This window comes from Cygnus olor, chromosome W (assembly GCF_009769625.2).
Source record: "Cygnus olor isolate bCygOlo1 chromosome W, bCygOlo1.pri.v2, whole genome shotgun sequence".
Classification (NCBI taxonomy): Eukaryota; Metazoa; Chordata; class Aves; order Anseriformes; family Anatidae; genus Cygnus; species Cygnus olor.
This window is the reverse complement of record NC_049199.1, coordinates 1,612,727-1,625,632: the sequence shown is the minus strand read 5'-3', so window position 1 is coordinate 1,625,632 and position 12,906 is coordinate 1,612,727.

Sequence of the window (12,906 nt, the reverse complement as noted above, 5' to 3'; positions counted from 1 at the left end):
CAGACTAATTTGCTGTATTATTTTTGAGATAAAGTGTGGCCCCCCTGTCTGAGGACATGGTGGCTAGAACTCCGAAGCGTGGTATTATTTCTTGTAACAATACCTTGGTTACCCCTCGGGCTTTGGCAGTCCTAGTGGGCAAAGCCTCTGGCTATCCTGAAAAGATATCTGTTAACACCAGTAAATATCGATACCTCCCTTTTCTTGGAAGTTCAGAAAAGTCAATATGCCACTGTTGCCCGGGCCCATGGCCTTTTCCAATTTGACCCAGTTTTGGTTTGGGGGTATTTTAGGAGTTAGTCTGGAGACAAAGATCACATTGTCGAGTTACTTGAGTGATGGTAGCATATAAGTTCCTGGCAGTAATTTTTCCAATTAGACAGTTATACAAGGCGACTATTCCCCAATGTGATTTCCAGTGTTCTTCCCTTATCAGTGACCACAATAAATTGGAGGGTGTTGTGGTTTAGCCCGGCTGGCAGCCAAACACCACACAGCCGTTCGCTCACCCTCCCCCCTCCCTCTCCGGGATGGGGGAGAGAAACGGGAAAGTGAAGCCTGTGAGTTGAGATAAAGACAGTTTATTAAGACAGGAAAACAATAATAACAATAATAACAATAATAACAATAATAATAATAATAATGTGTACGAAATAAGTGATGCACAATGCAATTGCTCACCACCCGTTGACCGATGCCCAGCCTATCCCCGAGCAGCCGCCCCCCACCCCCACCCCAGCTAGCCACCCCTATATATTGTTCAGCATGACGTCAGATGGGATAGAATACCCCTTTGGCCAGTTTGGGTCAGCTGTCCTGGGTCTGTCCCCTCCCAGCTCCTGCTGCATCCCTAGCCTGCTCGCTAGCAGGACAGAGAGAGGCTGAAAAGTCCTTGGCTTGGTGTAAGCACTGCTCTACAACAATTAAAACATCAGCATGTTATCAGCGCTCTTCTCATCCTAATCCAAAACATAGCACCCTACCAGCTACTAGGAGGAAAATTAACTCTGTCCTAACTGAAACCAGGACAGATATCCACCCCTTATTCCATACCATTTATGTCATGCTCAGGTTACACTCTTTCCAATACCTTCTAAATAATCTCCATTTTCATCTATGATATATAGCAATCATGGTAGTGATGACATACAGTGTTATATGATAATTAACATAATACAATTCAACTCATGGGCTATTCTCACCCAGTATTAAATCCCCTTGAGGTACACACCGGACCTCCCCATTCTTTTGCATTACCCACCAAGTGCATCCAGGTCCCTGGGCAAAAGCAATCCCACGAATGGGTTTGCCTTTTCCTGAGGCAGGAGTACCCCAGACTGTCTTACCCAGCATGTTTCTTACGTGCACTACAGGAACTTTATCCCCTTCTACAGTGCGTAACAAGTTTGATTGGGCAGGTCCAGCTCGGTTGGCAGATCCCCTAGTATTGACTAACCAGGTGGCCTTTGCCAAATGTGTATCCCAATTTTTGAATGTCCTAGCACCCATTGCTTTCAGTGTAGTCTTTAACAGTCCATTGTATCGTTTAACTTTCCCGGAGGCTGGTGCATAAGGGATGTGATACACCCACTCAATACCATGTTCTTTGGCCCAAGTGTCTATAAGGTTGTTTCGGAAATGAGTCCCGTTGTCTGACTCAATTCTTTCTGGGGTGCCATGTCGCCATAGGACTTGCTTTTCAAGGCCCAGGATAGTGTTCCGGGCGGTGGCATGGGGCACAGGATATGTTTCCAGCCATCCGGTGGTTGCTTCCACCATTGTAAGTACGTGGCGCTTGCCGTTGCGGGTTTGGGGGAGTGTGATGTAATCAATCTGCCAGGCCTCTCCATATTTGTATTTCAGCCATCGTCCACCATACCAGAGGCTTTGACCGTTTGGCTTGCTTGATTGCAGCACATGTTTCACAATCATGAATAACCTGTGCTATAGTGTCCATGGTCAGGTCCACCCCTCGGTCACGAGCCCATCTGTATGTTGCATCTCTACCTTGATGGCCTGAGGTGTCATGGGCCCATCGGGCTATAAATAATTCACCTTTATGTTGCCAGTCCAGGTCCACCTGAGCCACTTCAGTCTTAGCAGCCTGATCCACCTGCTGGTTGTTTTGAAGTTCTTCAGTAGTCCGATTCTTGGGCACATGAGCATCTACATGGCGTACCTTTACAACCAGGTTCTCTACCCGGGCAGCAATATCTTGCCACAATGCAGCAGCCCAGATGGGTTTGCCCCTGCGTTCCCAGTTGTTCTGCTTCCATTGCTGTAACCACCCCCACAGGGCATTTGCTACCATCCATGAATCAGTATAGAGATAGAGAACTGGCCACTTTTCTCGTTCAGCAATATCTTAAGGCCAGCTGAACGGCTTTCACTTCTGCAAACTGACTCGATTCACCTTCTCCCTCAGCAGCTTCTGCAACTCGTCATGTAGGACTCCATACAGCAGCTTTCCATCTCCGATGCTTTCCCACAATACGACAGGACCCATCAGTGAACAGGGCATATTTCTTCTCATTTTCTGGTAGCTTGTTGTACAGTGGGGCTTCTTCAGCACGGACCACCTCCTCCTCTGATGATATCCCAAAGTACTTGCCTTCTGGCCAGTCCATAATCACTTCCAGGATTCCTGGGCGACTGGGGTTTCCAGTCAGACTGGGGTTTCCTATTTGAGCCTGCTGAGTAATCAGTGCAACCCACTTGCTCCATGTAGCATCAGTTGCATGATGTGTAGAGGGGACCCTTCCTTTGAACATCCAACCCAGTACCGGCAGTCGGGGTGCCAGGAGGAGCTGCGCTTCAGTACCGACCACTTCCGAAGCAGATCGAACTCCTTCATATGCTGCCAATATCTCCTTTTCGGTTGGAGTATAGCCGGCCTCAGATCCTCTGTATCCCCGACTCCAAAACCCCAGGGGTCGACCTCGAGTTTCCCCAGGTTCTTTCTGCCAGAGGCTCCAGGTGGGACCATTCTCCCCGGCTGCGGTGTAGAGCACATTCTTTACATCTGGTCCTGTTCGGACTGGCCCAAGGGCTACTGCATGAACTATTTCCTGCTTAATTTGTTCAAAGGCTTGTCCTTGCTCAGGGCCCCATTCAAAAGCATTCTTCTTACGAGTTACTTGGTAGAGCGGGTTTACAATCAGACTGTAATTTGGAATATGCATTCTCCAAAACCCCACGACACCTAGGAAAGTTTGTGTTTCCTTTTTGCTAGTTGGTGGAGACATAGCTGTTATTTTGTTGATCACATCCATTGGGATTTGACGACGTCCATCTTGCCATTTTATTCCTAAAAACTGGATCTCTCATGCAGGTCCTTTGACTTTATTTTGTTTTATGGCAAAACCGGCCTTCAGAAGGATTTGGACTATTTTCTTCCCTTTCTCGAAAACTTCCTCTGCAGTGTCACCCCACACAATGATGTCATCGATGTACTGCAGGTGTTCAGGAGCTTCCCCCTGCTCCAGTGCAGACTGGATCAGTCCATGGCAAATGGTAGGGCTATGTTTCCACCCCTGGGGCAGCCGATTCCAAGTATATTGGACTCCCCTCCAAGTGAAAGCAAACTGTGGCCTGCGCTCTGCTGCTAGAGGGATGGAGAAAAATGCATTAGCGATATCAGCTGTGGCGTACCACTTGGCTGCCTTTGATTCCAGATCATAGTGGAGTTCTAGCATGTCCGGCACTGCAGCACTCAGTGGTGGCATGACTTCGTTCAGGCCACGCTAGTCCACTGTTAGTCTCCACTCACCATTAGACTTTCGCACTGGCCATATGGGACTATTAAAAGGTGAATGGGTCTTGCTGATCACTCCTTGGCTCTCCAGTTGACGAATTAGCTCGTGGATGGGAATCAGGGAGTCTCGGTTGGTGCGATATTGCCGCCGGTGCACAGTTGTGGTAGCGATTGGCACTTGCTGTTCTTCAACCCTCAGCAACCCCACAACAGAAGGGTCCTCTGAGAGACCGGGCAAGGTAGACAACTGTTTAATGTCCTCTGTCTCTAAGGCAGCTATGCCAAAAGCCCAGCGGAACCCTTTTGGGTCCTTGAAATATCCTCTTCCAAGATAGTCTATGCCAAGGATGCACGGAGCATCCGGGCCAGTCACAATACGGTGCTTTTGCCACTCATTTCCGGTTAGACTCACTTCAGCCTCCAATACAGTTAACTGCTGGGATCCCCCTGTCACGCCATAAATACAGATGGGCTCTGGCCCTTTACAGCTTGATGGCATTAGAGTACATTGTGCACCGGTGTCTACTAAAGCCTTATACTTCTGTGCGTCAGACGTTCCAGGCCATCGAATCCACACAGTCCAATAAACTCGATTGTCCCTTTCCTCCCCCTGGCTGGAGGCAGGGCCCCTCTAGTCCTGGTCAGAATCTTCGTTTCTGTGTTTAAAGGACTGCCTGCTGGAAGTTGGAGCAGCAAACTTTTCAGAGAACCCCTTTCTCCCGATTGTTTTCTTTTGCAACTCACGTACCTGTGCCTCTAGGGTCTCAGTAGATTTTCCATCCCATTTTCTCATGTCCTCTCCATGGTCACGTAGGTAAAACCACAGGGTGGCGCGGGGTGTGTACCCACCATATTGTCTTCCTTGCACGGATGCACGTTTACCCCTAATAGCCGAGACACTGGTTGGTACAGGTGGGGAAGAAAATACACTCTCTTTAAGTTGGTGGACCTCTTCAGAAAGTTTCTCCAAGGTATTCTCTTTTAGTTGGTGGCCACTGGTTTGTTCAGGTGGGGGGGAAGATAAATTCTCTTTAAGTTGGTGGAACTCTTCAGAGAGTTTCTCCACAGCCGAGACGCAGGCCTGTAGGGAAGAGGAGAGACTTTCTTCGTACTCCCGGAGTTGTTTAGCCACTTCATCCACGGTGGCTTCCTCATCCTCTTTCCAGGCCATTATTGCCAATGAGCTGGCATATGATGATGGTGCAGTCCGTATAAACTTCCGCCACATGGGTCGAGTACACTGGACTTCATCTGGATCTGTGGATATTTGTCCGTTGTCTAGGTCCCTATAAATCACCTGCCATACGGCTAATTCCCTCAGGTACTGAATTCCCTTCTCCATGGTGGTCCACTTGACTGGTAGACATACAAGTTCTTCCTTGAAGGGATACCTTTCCTTCACAGCTGACAGGAGACGCCTCCAGAGGCTGTGAGATCGTGCTCCATCTCCAATTGCTTTGTCAATGCCTGCATCTCTAGCAAGGGATCCCAGCCGCCTGGCTTCCCTGCCCTCTAATTCCACACCATTGGCTCCAGTGTCCCAGCACCGGAGCAGCCAGGTGACAAGCTGCTCACCTATGCAGCGACCAAAATCTTTTCGCACATCTCGTAGCTCACGCTGGTATAGGGTTCGGGTAATTACCGTTGATTTTTTGACATCCTCATCCTCATCTTCATCCTCCTGCACACTTGATGGCCCAGCCCTGTCTTCTCCATACCTAGACCTAGCAGAAGACTGTCTGCGTTCTAAACGACCTGAATCTCTATACCATTTTTTCACCTTGTCTACAGGGGCAACTTGCACTGCTACGGCTCGTTTCTGTGACCCAGCCACAGGAGTGGGAGCGGCTGCAGGAGCTGGAGCAGCTGCAGGGGCTGGAGTGGCTGCAGGAGCTGGAGCTGGAACGGCTGCGGGAGCTGGAGCTGGAACGGCTGCGGGAGCTGGAACGGCTGCGGGAGCTGGAGCTGGAACGGCTGCGGGAACTGGAGCGGCTACGGGAGCTGGAGCCGGAACGGCTGCGGGAGCTGGAGCTGGAACGGCTGCAGGAGCCGGGACTGGAACGGCCGCAGGGTCTGTCACTAGGTTGATAGTAGCATCAATTGCAGCTCGATAGGCACAAGCCAGACCCCAGCACGCCACAGTGATTTGTGTCACTTTGGAACTGCCAGAGTCATGACACCTTTTTTTCAAGCATTCTACCAGTTTTTTAGGATTTTGCAGTTGTTCAGGGGTGAATGTCCAAAACACTGGAGGTGCCCACTGCTCTAGAAACCTGCCCATATCCTCCCACACTCCCTGCCACTCGCAACTATCCCGCCTCAAGACAGATCTCCGGATGAGATTCCTAAGTAGTTGTTTAACCTTAAACAAAACCTGAAGCACATTCAGGAGACATAACAACAAGAACATGCTGGACTGAGTATCCCAAGGATATTCAACATCTTGGAGAGCTACCGTAACTAGCTCGGGGGATAAGAGGGTGGTGAAGGAGGAAGGGAGAGTGAACAGGTAGGAAAAAATATCTTCCCCTGTCCCCTCCACAGACTGACTCCCTGATGAAAAAAGGCAATAGGTGTAATTGCTAATAGTTTCTGAGATATGGTTTCCGAAGTATAGAGTCGACGACAGTGCTGAGTACAAATACCAGGTTAGAGTCATGACCAGAAATCTCATCATTTCATAAGCCATCGTTACACCACACAGTACCATAACAATCTTAAACCAGGGCCCGGAAAGGATAAACAGCACGACAGGGAGCACATACAGAAAGTAACGTGCTATAAAACTCAATTTGGGAAACAGGCACAGCAGACTTGAGATTAAGGCAATCAACATTGTGACTAGCAACTATTAAGCGGGTCCAATACTTATACCAATTTTAGTTTAACACACTCTGGTCAAATCTGTCGATATCTCAACCCTTCGGGCCCCACGTTGAGCGCCAAATGGACTGTTGTGGTTTAGCCCGGCTGGCAGCTAAACACCACACAGCCGTTCGCTCACCCTCCCCCCTCCCTCTCTGGGATGGGGGAGAGAAACGGGAAAGTGAAGCCTGTGAGTTGAGATAAAGACAGTTTATTAAGACAGGAAAACAATAATAACAATAATAACAATAATAACAACAATAATAATAATAATAATAATAATAATAGTATTAATAGTATTACTAATAATAATGTGTACGAAATAAGTGATGCACAATGCAATTGCTCACCACCCGTTGACCGATGCCCAGCCTATCCCCGAGCAGCCGGCCCCCCCACCCCGGCTAGCCACCCCTATATATTGTTCAGCATGACGTCAGATGGTATGGAATACCCCTTTGGCCAGTTTGGGTCAGCTGTCCTGGGTCTGTCCCCTCCCAGCTCCTGCTGCATCCCCAGCCTGCTCGCTAGCAGGACAGAGCGAGAAGCTGAAAAGTCCTTGGCTTGGTGTAAGCACTGCTCTACAACAATTAAAACATCAGCATGTTATCAGCGCTCTTCTCATCCTAATCCAAAACATAGCACCCTGCCAGCTACTAGGAGGAAAATTAACTCTGTCCTAACTGAAACCAGGACAGAGGGGATGACTAGCTTCCCCTTCCCTTCTTTGGTAATAGCCCATCCCTCTTGGTTATATTTTCCCTTTTGACTTTTGATTAATTTTCTATCCTTTTTGTTATATACAGGCTTACCTTCAAGGGGAATCTGCCCGTCTGGAATCAGGGCTCCCTCAGTTGCTACCTCACCTTTTGCTGCTTCTTTTGCCTCTCTGTCCACCAGATCGTTTCCTTCCTCCAATTCTGAGCTCACCTTCTGGTGTGCTTTAATGTGCATTATTGCTACCTTTTCAGGCAGCTGAACTGCTTCCAATAACCGCATTATTTCCTTTGCATGTTTGATGTTTTTCCCTTGCGAGTTCAACAGTCCTCTTTCTTTCCAGATGGCTCCATGTGCATGTACAACCCCAAATGCATATCTTGAATCCGTATAGATGTTTATTTTCTTTCCTTTTGCTGTTTCTAAGGCACGGGTCAGAGCAATTATCTCGGCCTTTTGTGCAGAGGTATTTGTTGGCAAAGGTCCAGATTCTATTACATCTTTGCAAGTGGTAACTGCATACCCAGCATGTCATTTTCCGCTTGTTGTGGAATTACAATTAAAACATCAGCATGTTATCAGCACTGTTCTCATCCTAATCCCAAACATAGCACCCTACCAGCTACTAGGAGGAAAATTAACTCTGTCCTAACTGAAACCAGGACACCGCTGATGACATAGCTGCTCCCATCAGTGAACCAGATTTCCACATCATCATCAAAAGGAGTGTCCTTCAGATCTGGACTGCTGGAGTAGGAGATGGTCTCCAGGCAGTCATGGTGTACTGGCTCCCCTTGGTTTCCGCTGAGGAAAGAAGCTGGGTTGACAGTGTTAGTTACCACTATTTCTACATCATCTTGCTCTACCATGATAGCTTGGTATTTCAGGAACCTTTGTGGGGAAAGCCAGTGACCGCCTTTCACTTCCAGCACTGTGGACACTGTGAGACACTAGCAGTTATTTTCTGGCCCAAGGTGAACTTGCGTGCTTCCTGGATATTTAGCACCACTGCTGCAACGGCTCTGAGGCATCCTGGCCATCCCTTGGCGGCGGGATCCAGCTGCTTAGAAAAATAAGCAATTGCCCTTCAATATGGGCCCAGGTCCTGTGCTAGCATTCCCAGGGCAATCCCCTGATTCTCATGGGAGAAGAGGAAGAATGGTTTATTCACATCTGGAAGTCCCAGAGCTGGAGCTGACATGGGAGCCTTCTTTAGTTGGTCAAAGGCTCGCGTGGCCTCCTTTGTCCATTGGAGGTCCCTGTTCCCATTTGCAATGAGCGCATACAGTGGTTTTACAAGCAATCCGTAATCATAGATCCACAATCTGCACCACCCCGTCTTTCCCAAAAAGGTTCGCAGTTCCTTTATTGTCTCAGGTTTCGGGGTTTGACATATCGCTTCTTTACGATCTTGCCCCAAGGTCCGTTGTCTGGCACTAACCTCATAACCCAGGTAGATCACCTTCTGCTTTACCACCTGAGCCTTCTTCTTCGATACCCTGTACCCCTGGAGTCCCAGAACATTTAGGAGGCTTACCGTCCAGGCCACACATGCTTCTTCTGTCTGGGTGGCTATTAGGAGGTCATCTACATACTGCAACAGCCTTCCTTCTCCTGATGGGGCTTCCCAGGTCTCCAAGTCCTTTGCAAGTTGTTCTCCGAACAAGGTGGGTGAGTTCTTAAAGCCCTGAGGCAACCTTGTCCATGTGAGCTGTGTTTTGCGCCCACTCTTAGGGCTTTCCCACTCAAATGCAAAGATTTTCTGGCAGGCTTCATGGAGAGGGAGGCAAAAGAAGGCATCCTTCAGGTCTAAAATGGTAAAACAAGTTAGCTCTGGTGTTAAGCATGTTAATAAATTATATGGGTTTGCCACCACAGGGTAAAGATCCTCAGTTATCTTGTTAACAGCTCGTAGATCCTGTACGACCCAATATGATCCATCAGGTTTTCGAACAGGTAAAATGGAAGTGTTGAAGTCAGACTGGCACTCTTTTAGCAACCCTAATTGTAAGAAATTTTCAATTATCGGGCTAATTCCTTCTCTATCTTCCTTTTTCAAGGGGTACTGTTTAATTCTGACTGGCTGTTTTCCTTCCTTTAGTTTGTATTGGAGGTGCATTTTTCGCCTTCCCTGGTACATTAGAAGCCCATACTCTGGGAAATACTTGACTTAAGATTTCTTCACTAATTTCCTTTTTAGTTTCAGTAGCTGTCATCATCAAACTCAACACTTCCACATACCTTTGATCATTTACCTCCAGAATAATCTCCCCATTTTTAAATGAAATGGTTGCTTGTAATTTTTCCAATAAATCTCTCCCTAGGAGTGACTCTGGGGAGTTAGCCATGTATAGGAACTTGTGAATGCCCCACTGTTTTCTGTATTTATATTTCAACGGTTTGCAGAAATATGCTGTTTCAGATTGGCCAGTTGCCCCCTTCACTACAACGTAATCATTCCCTACTGGTACTAATGCATTATTTAAAACTGAATAAGTTGCCCCCATATCCACCATCAGTTCCACCTCTTTCCCTTCCTTCCCCAGCTTCATTTTTATAACCAGCGGATCTGCTGGGGTAGATTCCCCCGGTCTTCCTCAGTCGTCTTTTGCACGCGCGACCACCACCTCCCTTCCCTGGTTCCCTTTTCCATTTCTTTTCCATTCCGAGCATTCATTTTTCCAATGCCCAAATTTCTTACATAGGGCATGTTGATCCTTGCCTAGCTGAGGCTGTTCCTGTCTAGGCCTCCTTTTTCCTTCTTCCCTAATAACTGCTGTCAGCCTCTTCTGCCCTTGCCTATATCCCTCCTCCCTATTACTGAATACCCTCCAAGCCTCATCCAGTAACACTTCCAAATTCCTTCTCTCTGTGTGACGTAATTTCTGAAGCTTACGTCTAATGTCCCCCATAGACTGGCCTAAAAACAGGGAGAGTAGCTGCTGTATTCCTACCTCTGACCCAGGGTCCAGCGGGGTATTACGATGCATCACATCCTTCAGTCGATCCAGGAATTCAGATGGGGACTCGGAGGGACCTTGTTTAACTGCATATAATGCAGACCAATTTATGGCCTTGGGAATGGCTTTCTCCATTCCCTTTGAGACCCATTCCTGATATGCCTGTAATCTTTCCATTTCTGCAGTTCTATTTGGGTTCCATTTCAGATCCTGGAGAGGAAAATATTCCTTAACATCCCCCCCAGTGATCTTATAATGGTCCTCAGCCAATTCCCCTGCATTTTTCAAAATTAGTTGCTTTTCTGTTTCAGTCATATATTCCAATAATAGTTGTATGTCCTTCCAGTCGGGGTTATGCTGTTTCACAATGAATTGAAAATGTTTAGCTACACTTACTGGATCATTCCAGTAATCCTTTGCAACCCTCTTCCATTCTCCCAAATCAGTGGTGGAAAAAGGTATTTTGATCAACATTGTCCCACCATTAGGCCCTACTGCCTCTCGGAGAGGCGCCTGCAGTGCCGTGGGGGTGGATTTCTTTCTAGTACGAGAGGACATAGGACTATCGAGGGGGGTGGGCACTCCATCCGAGTCTGCATCCTATTCCTGGGGTCGAGGAGGAGGCTTAAACATATCTATTGGATCCTGCTCTGAGGGCTGATGAACTTTTTCTACTTTAGTACACCTCTGCCCAATACTACATGCTGAACAACAGCGTCTCAGTCTACCCCTACATTCCCTATTATTTCCTTGTTCAAGCGCAAGTACCATAGGGTCCTATGGTGGTATCATTCCACTGTCCCTTTGCCATTCCGGATGATTCCGGAGAGTGAAAAAAATATCTGCATATGATACTTCATCCCATTTTACTTCCCTTCTTAAGAACAGCATCAATTGTAAAAGGGTATTATAGTCTATTGTCCTGTTGAGGGGCCACTTAGCCCCATCCTCTAACTTATATAGTGGCCACCACTGATTACAATATTTGTTAAGGGTCTTTTTACTCTCTGTACCTCCAGTCCCAACAATGTCTTTCCAATGAGCAAGTACACAGCCTAAGGGACTCTCTTTCAAAATACCTCCTTGAGTATTTCCCATTTTACAACTTCTTCTATTAATCTTTTATTTTGGCTTTTGTTAGCCTTTTGTTAAGTTTCCACCAAATTGTTTCCTACAAATCCCTATGGTTTTCCCCAGTCTTTCTCCCTCACAAAATATTCATTCAACCTGTCACACGCTTTGTTCGTCTCCAGCCGGTCCCCTCGTGGAGAATACAGAACCGCGGATCGGAACTCCGCACTCACTTCGCAGCAATGCTGCGTCTCACTCACAGCACAATCACACAAAGAGGCCTCTAGCACTTCTCATTCATAGTACAAGAATAACAATAACCAACCAAACAAGTATTGTTTCTGACTGTTGTGGTTTAGCCCAGCTGGCAGCCAAACACCACACAGCCGTTCGCTCACCCTCCCCCCTCCCTCTCCGGGATGGGGGAGAGAAACGGGAAAGTGAAGTCTGTGAGTTGAGATAAAGACAGTTTATTAAGACAGGGAAAATAATAACAACAACAACAATAATAATAATAATAGTATTAATAGTAATAATGTGTACGAAATAAGTGATGCACAATGCAATTGCTCACCACCCGTTGACCGATGCCCAGCCTATCCCCGAGCAGCCGGCCCCCCCACCCCGGCTAGCCACCCGTATATATTGTTCAGCATGATGTCAGATGGTATGGAATACCCCTTTGGCCAGTTTGGGTCAGCTGTCCTGGGTCTGTCCCCTCCCAGCTCCTGCTGCATCCCTAGCCTGCTCGCTAGCAGGACAGAGCGAGAAGCTGAAAAGTCCTTGGCTTGGTGTAAGCACTGCTCTACAACAATTAAAACATCAGCGTGTTATCAGCGCTCTTCTCATTCTAATCCAAAACATAGCACCCTGCCAGCTACTAGGAGGAAAATTAACTCTGTCCTAACTGAAACCAGGACACTGACCACGTTCTTAGTGGAGTGACTCACTCCACAATGATACTTTGTCTCAAACACAGACACTCACACAAGTGCTTTCAACACAAAATATCTGGACATTTAAGAATAAGACATGCAATTATTACTACTCCAGTTAGTATGCCTCCAGCAGCTGCAAATATTACCCAGGTAACCTTGTCACAATTGTGAGAGGCCCGCTTACCCTTCTCCTGCTTCTTATACAGTCATTAGCAGGTCCGTCCTGGCTCCCAAAATTGGGATGCAGCGGTAACCTCGAATTTGCTCGATCTGCTCCCAAGATCGCTAGCGGCCGCTCTATCGGTTAGCAAATCCCCCTTGACCACTCCATCAGTCAGCCTGTAGGGTACCCTCCTCCCCTCTGGGTCTGTGCTGTACGCCAGACGTCTCTGCGCGATTTATCAGCTGCCCAATATGGGGCCCCTTCTTTAAATGAAACACATACAGTTTCTCCACAGTCCAGCAGGTCATTGTCTGCCCCCGCAGTGAGCGGCCGAGGAGTGGAGTTCCTCCAGGGAATTGTGCCTGGTGCACGCTAGGATGTTCGCGGAACAGCCACTCCTGTGGGCAGGTAGAGAGCCTCCTGCCTGGCTCGCCAAAA